An 11,273-nucleotide genomic window follows, 5' to 3' on the forward strand; every position below is an offset into this window, starting at 1 on the left:
TTGCGTTTTCACGCTAACGCTCTTTAATCTCTCTGAAGGCCTGTATATATCATTAAGCTGGTCCATTTTTTTAATTCATTGAATGTGGATGTCGCCGGTAAGACCAGCATTTATTGCCCATTACTAATTGCCCTCAAGAAGGTGGTGGTGAGCCGCCTTCTTGAATACAACTGAGTGACTTGCTAGGCCATTTCAGAGGGCAGTTAAGAGTCAACCACATTGCTGTGGGTCTGGAGTTGCATATAGGCCAGACCGGGTAAGGGGCGGCAGATTTCCTTCCCTAAAGGACATTAGTGAACCAGATGGGTTTGTGGTAAACCACTGTTGTTGTTGTTGTTGTTGATACACACTGTTGTACCTATGCATGCCTCAACATGTCTCGGCTGGCTCCACCCACACAGGCCCAGGTATAAAGGTGATTGACCTGCAGCCCCCTGCCTTCTTGGAACCCAGTCAACCACGAGAGGCATGCTCTGTTCTTTGCTAATAAAAGCCTTTAGTTACTCTCTGTCTTTTATGAGTAATTGATAGCGCATCAGGGTTTATTAAGACAATCCAGTAGTTTCATGGTCACCATTACTGACACTAGCTTTTTATTCCAGATTTATTTGAATTTAAATTCCCCAGCTGCCGTGGTGGGATTTGAACTCATGTCTCCGGATCAATAGTCCAGGCCTCTGGATTACTAGTCCAGTAACATTACCACTATACTACCGTACCCCGTCCATGGCCAATAATGTAGAAAATACAGAACAGAAGTTATAATTGGACTAGCTTAATTCAAATAGTACAACTTATTTTCGCTTAATGATACAAAATAATCACCATTGGCGGCCATACCTTCAGCTACCTCGGCCCTAAGCTCTGGAATTCCCTCCCTAAACCTCTCCACCTCTCTACCTCATTTTCCTCCTTTAAGACACTCCTTAAAACCTACCTCTTTGATCAAGCTTTTGGTCACCTGTCCTACTATCTGTTTATGTGGCTTGCTGTCAAATTTTGTTTGGTAACACTCCTGTAAAGTGCCTTGGGATGTTTTACTATGTTTTGCATTGACAGGCATTGTTGTTGTTTCATTACACAGTAAAGCATGTCAAGAGCTGGTCCCTGTCCATAATGCAGAAAAGACTGAACAGCAGTTATAACTGGACTTGCTTAATTCAAACAGTACAACTTATTTTCGCTTAATAATACAAAATAAAGAACATGCCACTCTTTTCCCGCAACAGTGGGTTGGCTTACTTGACTTAAACAAGATAAATTCTATTTGTTCCTCCAGCACTTCTGACCTCTTAGTCTCAGGGAGAGGCCTTACAATTAAAGCTGGACTGCCTTACAGACTTCCTGTTCAAAACCCTCCCCTGCCAGTCTATGTCCCTGCCTCTATCTGATACCTCTCTGTACACAGCCAAAAAAATCAAAGGCTTTTTGATTGTCAAAACAGGCTAACAAATTGCGTATTTACAATTTATGGGGAAATGCCATCAAAGCTAGCTCATTAGTATCTCAACTAACTATCACCTATCATTTTTTTAAACTTGTTTTAAAAACATTAAAGGAAATCTTTTTATTCCAAATCCTTTCTGTGGAAAAATGGTTTTACAAAAAACATGAAATATGACACTGGATACTAGGAACCACATTATCATTAATCTATCATTTGAATGCGCTGCATATTCAATATCCGTCATCGCTCCTGGCAGAAAGTCCTGGAAATGGTGGAGGATACTGGGGAATTAGCAGAATGGTTCCCCCACACTTCCCAATCCTGACCACTTTAAGTCAGTCCAAATTCAGCTGGACATGGAGCAGAAAATGTTGCCTGTACAGTCAGATCAGTACTGGCAGATTGTTGAAAAACATTTAACTTGATCAACTACCATATTCTTCTGCACGAAATGAAGCTGTGAACAGCCATTCAGCTCTCCTTTGATGCTTTGGGTTCTCTTTTTAACCAAATGAGTACAGCAAGTAAAAACAGGGGAAGAGAATTATCAGGATGGTTGGCTGCTGATACTGGTGTCTCTCAAGGCACCAGACTTGCTCCACTTCTTTTTTGATAAATAAACAATTCAATTTCAGGAACAATGACAGTGGATAATACAAAACGGCAGTAAACTTGAGTATCTACACTTTGAGGGGATTGTTGGCTGACCTGAAGCACGTCAGGAAGGAGATTTAAGAGGACGTTGCCAGGACTGGAGAATTTTAGCTATGAGGAAAGATTGGATAGGCTGGGGTTGTTTTCCTTGGAACAGGGGAGGCTGAGGGGAGACTTAACTGAGGTGTATAAAATTATGAGAGGCCTAGATAGAGCGGATAGGAAGGACCTATTTCTCTTCGCAGAAGGGTCAATAACCAGGGGGCATAGATTTAAAGTAATTGGTAGAAAGATTAGAGGGGAGTTGAGGAGAACTTTCTTCACCCAGAGGGTGGTGGGGGTCTGGAACTCACTGCCTGAAAGGGTGGTAGAGGCAGAAACCCTCACCACATTTAAAAAGTACTTGGATATGCACCTGAAGTGTCGTAACCTACAAGGCTACGGACCAGGAGCTGGAAAGTGGGATTAGGCTGGATAGCTCTTTTTCAGCCTCCTTCTGTGCTGTAAATTTCTGTGATTCTATGTCGAGAGCTGGTCTCTGCCCAATAATAATGTAGTAATTAAGGCCAAAAAGAAAAAGATTTATGGGGAGATGTTCCTGGCTCTGTGCCCAGCTGCAATGGATCACCTGGATGCGCTGAATATCAGAAGATCGGATAAATTCATTTACAGGCATCTTATCTGACCCGCCCAATTTTCTGATATTTGTTGCATCCTGGCAATCCAATGCACCTAGGCATGACCCAGGAAGATCTTTCCTTTTATTTTTCATTTTGGATGCATAACTCCTTTCCTTCTCTCACATTCTTTGTGGGGGGGGAGGTGGTCTCTGCTCTAAGAGACCTCCTGCAGTGAAATAATCTCTAACAGTTTGAAACAGGAAGCCCAGCTTTCCAATGTACCAAGGTAAATAACACACAGACTGTGGTGGTTATTATGGCCATGCAACACCACAGACAGTTGGTGTCCATTTGCATTTAACCAATGAAGCAAGCCAGGTGCCAAGCCAATTCCCATGCCAGTTGTAAATATGTTCATCGACTGCACGTTGGAACCCACAGCCAAAAGCATAAATTAAGACTTGAAAGCTAATTATATTGTGACAATGCTCAAGAGAGCTAAAGCAGCCCATTTGTATTATTTTATGTCAGTTGTAGACCAGTGGTGCAGTGTGCCTGTCAGGTGTGACAAACTATCTTCACTGTTCAGGATTGTGCCAAGATTGAGTGCATCCAGCAACGAACATTACATAGGATTACTGTGATGAAATATTCCATTCATCACTGCCTGTGACTGTGGTTGGTTTCAGGTTCCCCCTTACCATTGTATTGCCTGTGACTGTGGTTGGTTTCAGGTTTCTCCTCACCATTGTATTGTGTATTGGAATGTATGGAATGTGTTGTGTGTAGGGCTCCGCCCATACCTGGCCTCTATGTAAGCCAGCTCAGTCTGGCCTCACAGCCAGTACTGCAGACCTCCAGGGAAGATACCTCTCTCCACTGCGTGTTATCTTCTAAGTTAATAAAAGCCTTGTTTTGTTTCGCTAACATCGAGTCTCGGGATTATTGAGGCACATCAATTACATAGGATATTCGGCACAGAAACAGGCCATTTGGCCCAACCAGTCTATGCCGGTGTTTATGCTCCACTCGAGCCTCCTCCCATCTTTCCTCATCTAACTATCAGCAAAACCCTCTATTCCCTTCTCCCTCATATGCTTATCTAGCCTCCCCTTAAATACATCTATACTATTCGCTTCAACCACTCCCAGTGGTAGCGAATTCCACATTCTCATCACTCTGGGTAAAGAAGTTTCTTCTGAATTCACTATTTGATTTCTTAGTGGCTATCTTATATTGATGGCCTCTAGTTATGCTCTTCCCCACAAGTTGAAACATTCTCTCTGTGTCTACTCTATCAAAACCTTTCATAATTTTAAAGACCTCTATTAGGTCACCCCTCAGCCTTCTGTTTTCAAGAGAAAAGAAACCCAGCCTGTTCATCCTTTCCTGATAGGTATACTCTCGTATTTCTGGTATCATCCTTGTAAATCTCTGCACCCTCTCCACTGCCTCTACATCCTTTCTATAATATGGTGACCAGAATTGTACACAGTACTCTAAGTGTTGTCTAACCAAGGTTCGATACAAGTTTAGTGTAACTTCTCTACTTTTCAATTCTATCCCTCTAGAAATGAACCCTAGAGCTTGCTTTCCTTTTTTATGTCCTTGTCCCAGGCAGGAAGGAAGGGGAGGTGGGGTGGCTATGTTAATAAAGGAAGGAATCACTGTAATACAGAGAAATTATATTGGGTCAAAAGATCAGGATAATGAAACAGTTTGGGTGGAGGTAAGGAATAATAAGGGGAAAAAAACACTAGTGGGCGTAGTCTATAGGCCTCCGAACAGTTGCAACTCTGTTGGACGGAGTATCAATCAGGAAATAGTTGAGGCTTGTAATAAGGGAGCATCTATAATTATGGGGGATTTTAACTATCATATTAATTGGACAAATCAAATTGGGCAGGGCTGCCTTGAGGATGAGTTCATTGAGTGTATTAGGGATGGGTTTCTTGAGCAGTATGTAACTGAACCAACCAGGGGGCAAGCAACCTTAGATCTGGTCCTGTGCAACGAGACAGGATTAATTAAAAATGTCCTAGTAAAGGATCCCCTTGGAATGAGTGACCATAATATGGTTGAATTCCATATTCAATTAGAGGGTGAGAAGGTTGGATCTCAAACAACAAGCTTGAATAAAGGAGACTATGAAGGTATGAGAGCGGAATTGAGTAAAGTGGATTGGGAAAATAGATTAAAGGGTAAGACGATACACGATCAGTGGTGTAAATTTAAGGAGTTATTTTACAACTTCCAAAAAAAATATATTCCACTGAGAAGAAAAGGGTGTAAAAGAAAAGACAGCCATCCGTGGCTAAGTAAAGAAATTAAGGATAGTATTCGACTAAAAACAAGGGCATATAAGGTAGCCAAATCTAGTGGGAGGATAGAGGATTGGGAAAACTTTAAAAGACAGCAAAAAATAACAAAAAGATTAATTAAGAAAGGGAAGATAGATTATGAAAGTAAATTAGCAAAAAATATAAAAACAGATAGTAAGAGTTTTTATAGTTATATAAAAAGAAAAAGGGTGGATAAAGTAAATGTTGGTCCCTTAGAGGATGAGACCGGGAAATTAATGGTGGGAAATATGGAGATGGCAAAAACACTGAATGAATATTTTGTATCAGTCTTTACAGTAGAAGACACTAAGAATATCCCAACATTGGACAAACAGGGGGCTATAGGGGGGGAGGAGCTAAACACGATCAAAATCACTAAGGAAGTGGTACTCGGTAAAATAATGGGACTCAAGGCGGATAAATCACCTGGACCTGATGGCTTACATCCTAGGGTCTTGAGGGAAGTGGCGGTAGGGATTGTGGATGCATTGGTAATAATTTTCCAAAACTCCCTGGACTCAGCAAAGGTCCCGGCAGACTGGAAAACTGCTAATGTAACGCCCTTATTTAAAAAGGGCAGTAGACAGAAGGCTGGAAACTATAGACCGGTTAACCTAACATCTATGGTAGGTAAAATATTGGAGTCCATTATTAAGGAGACAGTAACAGGACATTTGGATAATCATAATTTAATAGGACAAAGTCAGCATGGTTTTATGAAGGGGAAGTCATGTTTGCCAAATTTGCTGGAGTTCTTTGAGGAAGTAACATATAGGGTGGATAAAGGGGAACCAGTGGACGTAGTGTATTTAGACTTCCAAAAGGCATTTGACAAGGTGCCACACAAAAGATTATTGCCTAAGATAAAAAATCACGGGATTGGGGGTAATATTCTGGCATGGATAGAGGATTGGCTATCTAACAGAAGGCAGAGAGTTGGGATAAATGGTTCATTCTCAGACTGGCAATCAGTAACTAGTGGTGTTCCACAGGGGTCAGTGCTGGGTCCCCAACTCTTTACAATCTATATTAACGATTTGGAGGAGGGGACCGAGTATAACATATCAAAGTTTGCAGATGATACTAAGATGGGAGGGAAAGTAGTGAGTGAGGAGGGCATAAAAAACCTGCAAGGGGACATAGACAGGCTAAGTAAGTGGGCAGAGATTTGGCAGATGGAATACAATACTGGAAAGTGTGAGGTTATGCACTTTGGCAGGAAAAATCGTAGAGCAAGTTATTATCTTAATGGCAAGAAACTGGAAAGTACTGAAGTACAAAGGGATCTGGGGGTCCTGGTGCACGAAACTCAAAAGGTTAGTATGCAGGTGCAGCAAGTGATTAAGAAGGCCAATGGAATGTTGGCTTTCATTGCTAGGGGGATAGAATATAAAAATAGGGAGGTATTGCTTCAGTTATACAAGGTATTGGTGAGACCGCACCTGGAATACTGCATACAGTTTTGGTGTCCATACTTAAGAAAAGACATACTTGCTCTCGAGTCAGTACAAAGAAGGTTCACTCGGTTAATCCCGGGGATGAGGGGATGGACATATGAGGAGAGGTTGAGTAGATTGGGACTCTACTCATTGGAGTTCAGAAGAATGAGAGGCGATCTTATTGAAACATATAAGATTGTGAAGGGGTTGGATCGGGTGGATGCGGGGAGGATGTTCCCGATGATGGGTGAAACTAGAACTAGGGGGCATAGTCTTAGAATAAGGGGCTGCTCTTTCAAAACTGAGATGAGGAGGAACTACTTCACTCAGAGGGTGGTAGGTCCATGGAATATGCTGCCCCAAAAAGCTGTAGAAGCTACATCATTACATAAATTTAAAACAGAAATAGACAGTTTCCTAGAAGTAAAGGGAATAAAGGGTTATGGGGAGCGGGCAGGAATTTGGACATGAGTCTAGGTTCGGATCGGTCATGGCCCTGTGGGTAGCGGAGCGGGCCCAGGGGCCGTGTAGCCTGATCCTGCTCCTATTTCGTGTGTCTAATTCTGTTAGATTCAGGAGATGGTTCTGTGATAGTAGATTGGCGGTTAGGGTCAGATCAGCCATGATCTTATTGAATGGCGGAGCAGGCTTGAGGGGCCGATTGGCCTACTCCTGCTCCTATTTCTTATGTTCTTATGTTCTTAACTAGTGTCGCTACTTTTATTACACGCAGTTACAATGCAAAATATTCAGCAGAGCGAGGATTGTCCAGTTTTACCATGTTAGTTAACAAGTGCTAACGGAAAAATGTCACTTGTGGTGAAATCATCTTTACAATACCTTGATCACCTGCACTCTGCTAAATGCATTGATGTGAACAATGCTGGGCTTCGTGCAGAGTGGGATTTGAGAGGAAATATGAAAAGGTTCTGGAAAATGTTATTTTCCTTTGCCATTGATGCCGAGATTAGCCCTTCAGAGGTTCTATGGAATGTCAAACAACAGCCTGCATTGCTATAATAGTCCTCATGTGCACTTTACAATAAGGAGCAAAATTATATGGTGGAAAGTGAGCATGAAGAAGGAGGATGGGGATGGAGAGGCAACGGTGTGGAACCCAAAATATGATAGAAGGAGAGGGTTTTGAAGGAGTTTTTGAAAAAGTTGATGACAGGACAGAGTAGACTGAGTGGACTTTTCCAAAAGACAGGAGCGCCGTGGCTGTATGAACCAATGATGGAGCAGAGAGTGCGAAGGGTGAAGAGAAGTCCAGTGTTAGAGGAGCAGTAGGTGTGTAAGGAACCCACAGAAAGGAGGGGATTACTGAGGGAGGATGAGGCCATGAAGATATTTGAAAACAAGCATTAGAATTTTGAAATTGACACATTCGGGCATGGGAAAGCAGTGGAGCTTGGAGAGAAATGGGGTGATGGGTAGGTATAGATCAGTACACAGCACTGGCGCTGGTATTTGGATGAGCTGAAGCTTATGGAGGGTTGATACAGGGAGACCAGATAGCAGGGTGTTCGAGAATTCAAGCTTTGAGGTGATAAATACATGGACTAGTGATTCAGTAGCAGAAGAGAGGTAGGGGTGGGGGCCACTATTGCGGAGGTAGAGGAAGGCAATGGAGTAGATGTGGGAGAGGAAGCTAAGCTTGCCGTTCAGAAGGACATTAAATTACACACTTCCTGGATTGAAATAAAGGAAACTACGATGGTATGAGGCATGAGTTGGCTAGGATGGATTGTGGAACGTTACTTAAAGGGTTGGCGGTAGATAGGCAATGGCAAACATTTAAAGATCGCATGGATGAACTACAGAATTTGTTCATCTCTGTTTGGCATAAAAATAAAACAAGAAGGGTGACTCAACCATGGCTAACAAGGGAAATTAGGGATAGCATAAGATCCAAGGAGAGGACATATAAATTGGCCAGAAAAAGCAGCAAACCTGAGGATTGGGAGCAGTTTAGGATTCAGCAAAGGAGGACAAAGGGATTAATTAAGAGGGGGAAAATAGAGTATGAGTGTAAGCTTGCAGGGAACATAAAAACTGACTGTAAAAGGTTCTATAGATATGTGAAGAGAAAAAGATTGGTGAAGTCAAACGTAGGTCCCTTGCAGTCAGAATCAGGGGAATTTATAATGGGGAACAAAGAAATGGCAGACCAATTAAATACATACTTTTGTTCTGTCTTCACAAAGGAAGACACAAATAACCTCCCAGAGATGTCGGGGAACATAGGGTCTAATAAGAGGGAGGAACTGAATGAAATCAGTATTTGTAGGGAAATGGCGTTAGGGAAATTGACGGGATTGAAGGCCGATAAATCCCCAGGCCTGATAATCTACATCCTAGGGTACTTAAGGAAGTGGCCCTAGAAATAGTAGATGCTTTGCTGGTCACCTTCCAAAATTCTATAGACTCTGGAACATTTCCCATGGATTGGAGGGTAGCTAATGTAACCCCACTATTCAAAAAAGGTGGTAGAGAGAAAACAGGGAATTATAGACCGGTAAGCCTGACATCGGTAGTGGGGAAAATGCTAGAGTCCATTATAAAAGATGTAATAGCAGAGCACTTGGAAAACAGTGACAGGATCGGACAAAGTCAACATGGATTTACAAAAGGTAAATCATGCTTGACTAATCTACTGGAATTTTTTGAGGATGTTGTAGGAATTGCCAAATTCCTATCTAAGAACGGAGGTCGACTCAGGCGATCAAACAAACAAGTTTTAATGCAGAACTAACGAGTTTAAACAGTTTGTCGAGATCGATACAGGAGAACCATGAAAACAGGTCTTTGCTGGTTGGAGGCTCCACGAGGACTGCCAGGGCAGTCCCGTGGATGGCGTCATGACATCATCACGTTTCTCCCGTGCTTGGGTGGTCACGTGATTAGCGGCATGACGTCATCGCGTTTACCCGCGCTTTGCCGCAGTCTTAAAGGGATCGCGCCCCGTACATGCAAACAGTATGTACAAACACAGAAATCACTAACAGACTGGTACAGGCTTAGGCTGGAGTAAAACATCGTTAAAGGGAATTATATACAGTTGCTCAGAGTCCCTCAGTGGCTCTGCCACATGCGCCCCCCCAGAATTCTCTTTAACGGAAAAAGTCAAACGGTGAGGGGGTCAGACAAGCCTGTCAGAACGACTCCTGTACTCCCGAAGCGGAGGCTGCTGGACGGCTGGCGGTCGAGTGGGCGATTGCACTTGATCTGGTGTGATGATGATGGGTGGCCGACCTCGTCTTGGCGGCTGTGCTGTCTCGACGGGGCGGTCGAGGTCCAAGTGTGCCGGCTTTAAACGGTCGACTGAAATGTGGTCCGGTTTACCACCGACATCCACCTTGAAGGTTTTGTCTCCTGCCTCTAACACGCAGAAAGGACGAGTATACAGGGCCTTGAGCGGATCCCGATGCGCATCGTGGCGGATGAAAATGTATTCAGCCTTTTTTAGCTCTGTGGGCACGTGCGATCGCTGAAGCCCGTGGGGACTGGCACGAAACATCTGGCCGCCTCCTGGTGACTGTTAAGCTGGCCTGACGCGGACCATGGCTCCGTCGGCGTTGGCAGGAAATCCCCTGGGACTCGCAGCGGCTGACCATAAACCAACTCTGCAGAGGAAGAGTGAAGGTCTTCTTTGGGGGCCGTGCGAAGGCCCAACAGAACCCACGGTAGCTTGTCCGCCCATCCAGTGTCCTGGAGGCTGGCCCTCAGGGCGGCTTTCAGCAATCTGTGAAAACGTTCACAAAGGCCATTCGCTTGAGGGTGGTAGGCTGTAGTGCGGTGCAATTTGATGCCGAGTCCCTGAGCCACTGCATTCCAGAGTTCGGAGGAAAACTGCGGTCCTCGATCCGAAGAAATGTCAGCGGGCACTCCAAAACGGGCGACCCAGGAAGAAATGAACGCCCTGGCCACGTCCGCCAAAGTAGTGGATGACAGGGGCACCGCTTCTGGCCATCTGGTGGTGCGGTCTACCATGGTCAGAATGTGAGAAAAACCATGGGAAGGTGGAAGTGGTCCTACCAGGTCCACATTGACGTGGTCAAAATGCCGCTCTGGAACCGTGAAGGTGGCCAATGGGGCCTTGATGTGGCGCTGTACCTTGGCCTTTTGGCAGACGACATAGGTTTTGGCCAAGTCATGGACATCCTTATGCATGCCGTGCCAAATGAATTTAGCCGACACGAGCTTCTGAGAGGCCTTCATCCCTGGGTGCGACAACCCATGTATGGCGTCGAAAACCTTGCGGCGCCAGGCGACCGGCACGACAGGGCGAGGGTCCCGTACGGAGACGTCGCACAGCAGCGTGGTACCTGCTGAATGGAACTCGATGTTGGCTAACTGGAGACTAGTGATGTTGGCTCGGTAAGCCTGAACTTCTGGGTCTGAGACTTGGTCCGCTGCCATGAGGGCGTAGTGGATGCCCAGATGGACTGCATTGACAGTCGCGCAGGAGAGGCAGTCTGCCACCAGGTTGTCCTTACCGGCCACGTGCTGGATATCCGTAGTGAATTCGGATATGTAAGTCAGCTGACGCTGCTGTTGGGATGACCACGGTTCGGCGGTCTTGGCCATGGCAAAGGTGAGTGGCTTGTGGTCCACAAAAGCGGTGAAAGGACGTCCTTCCAGCAGGAACCGAAAATGGCGGATGGCCAGAAAAAGGGCTAGCAACTCCCGGTCGAAAGTGCTATAGGATCTTTCGTTCTGTCTAAGTTGTCGGCTGAAGAACGCCAAGGGCTGCCACGTCCCGTTCACC

The sequence above is a fragment of the Somniosus microcephalus genome, chromosome 2 (assembly GCF_052327205.1).
Source record: "Somniosus microcephalus isolate GS21.2 chromosome 2, FLI_Smic_1.0, whole genome shotgun sequence".
NCBI lineage: Eukaryota > Metazoa > Chordata > Chondrichthyes > Squaliformes > Somniosidae > Somniosus > Somniosus microcephalus.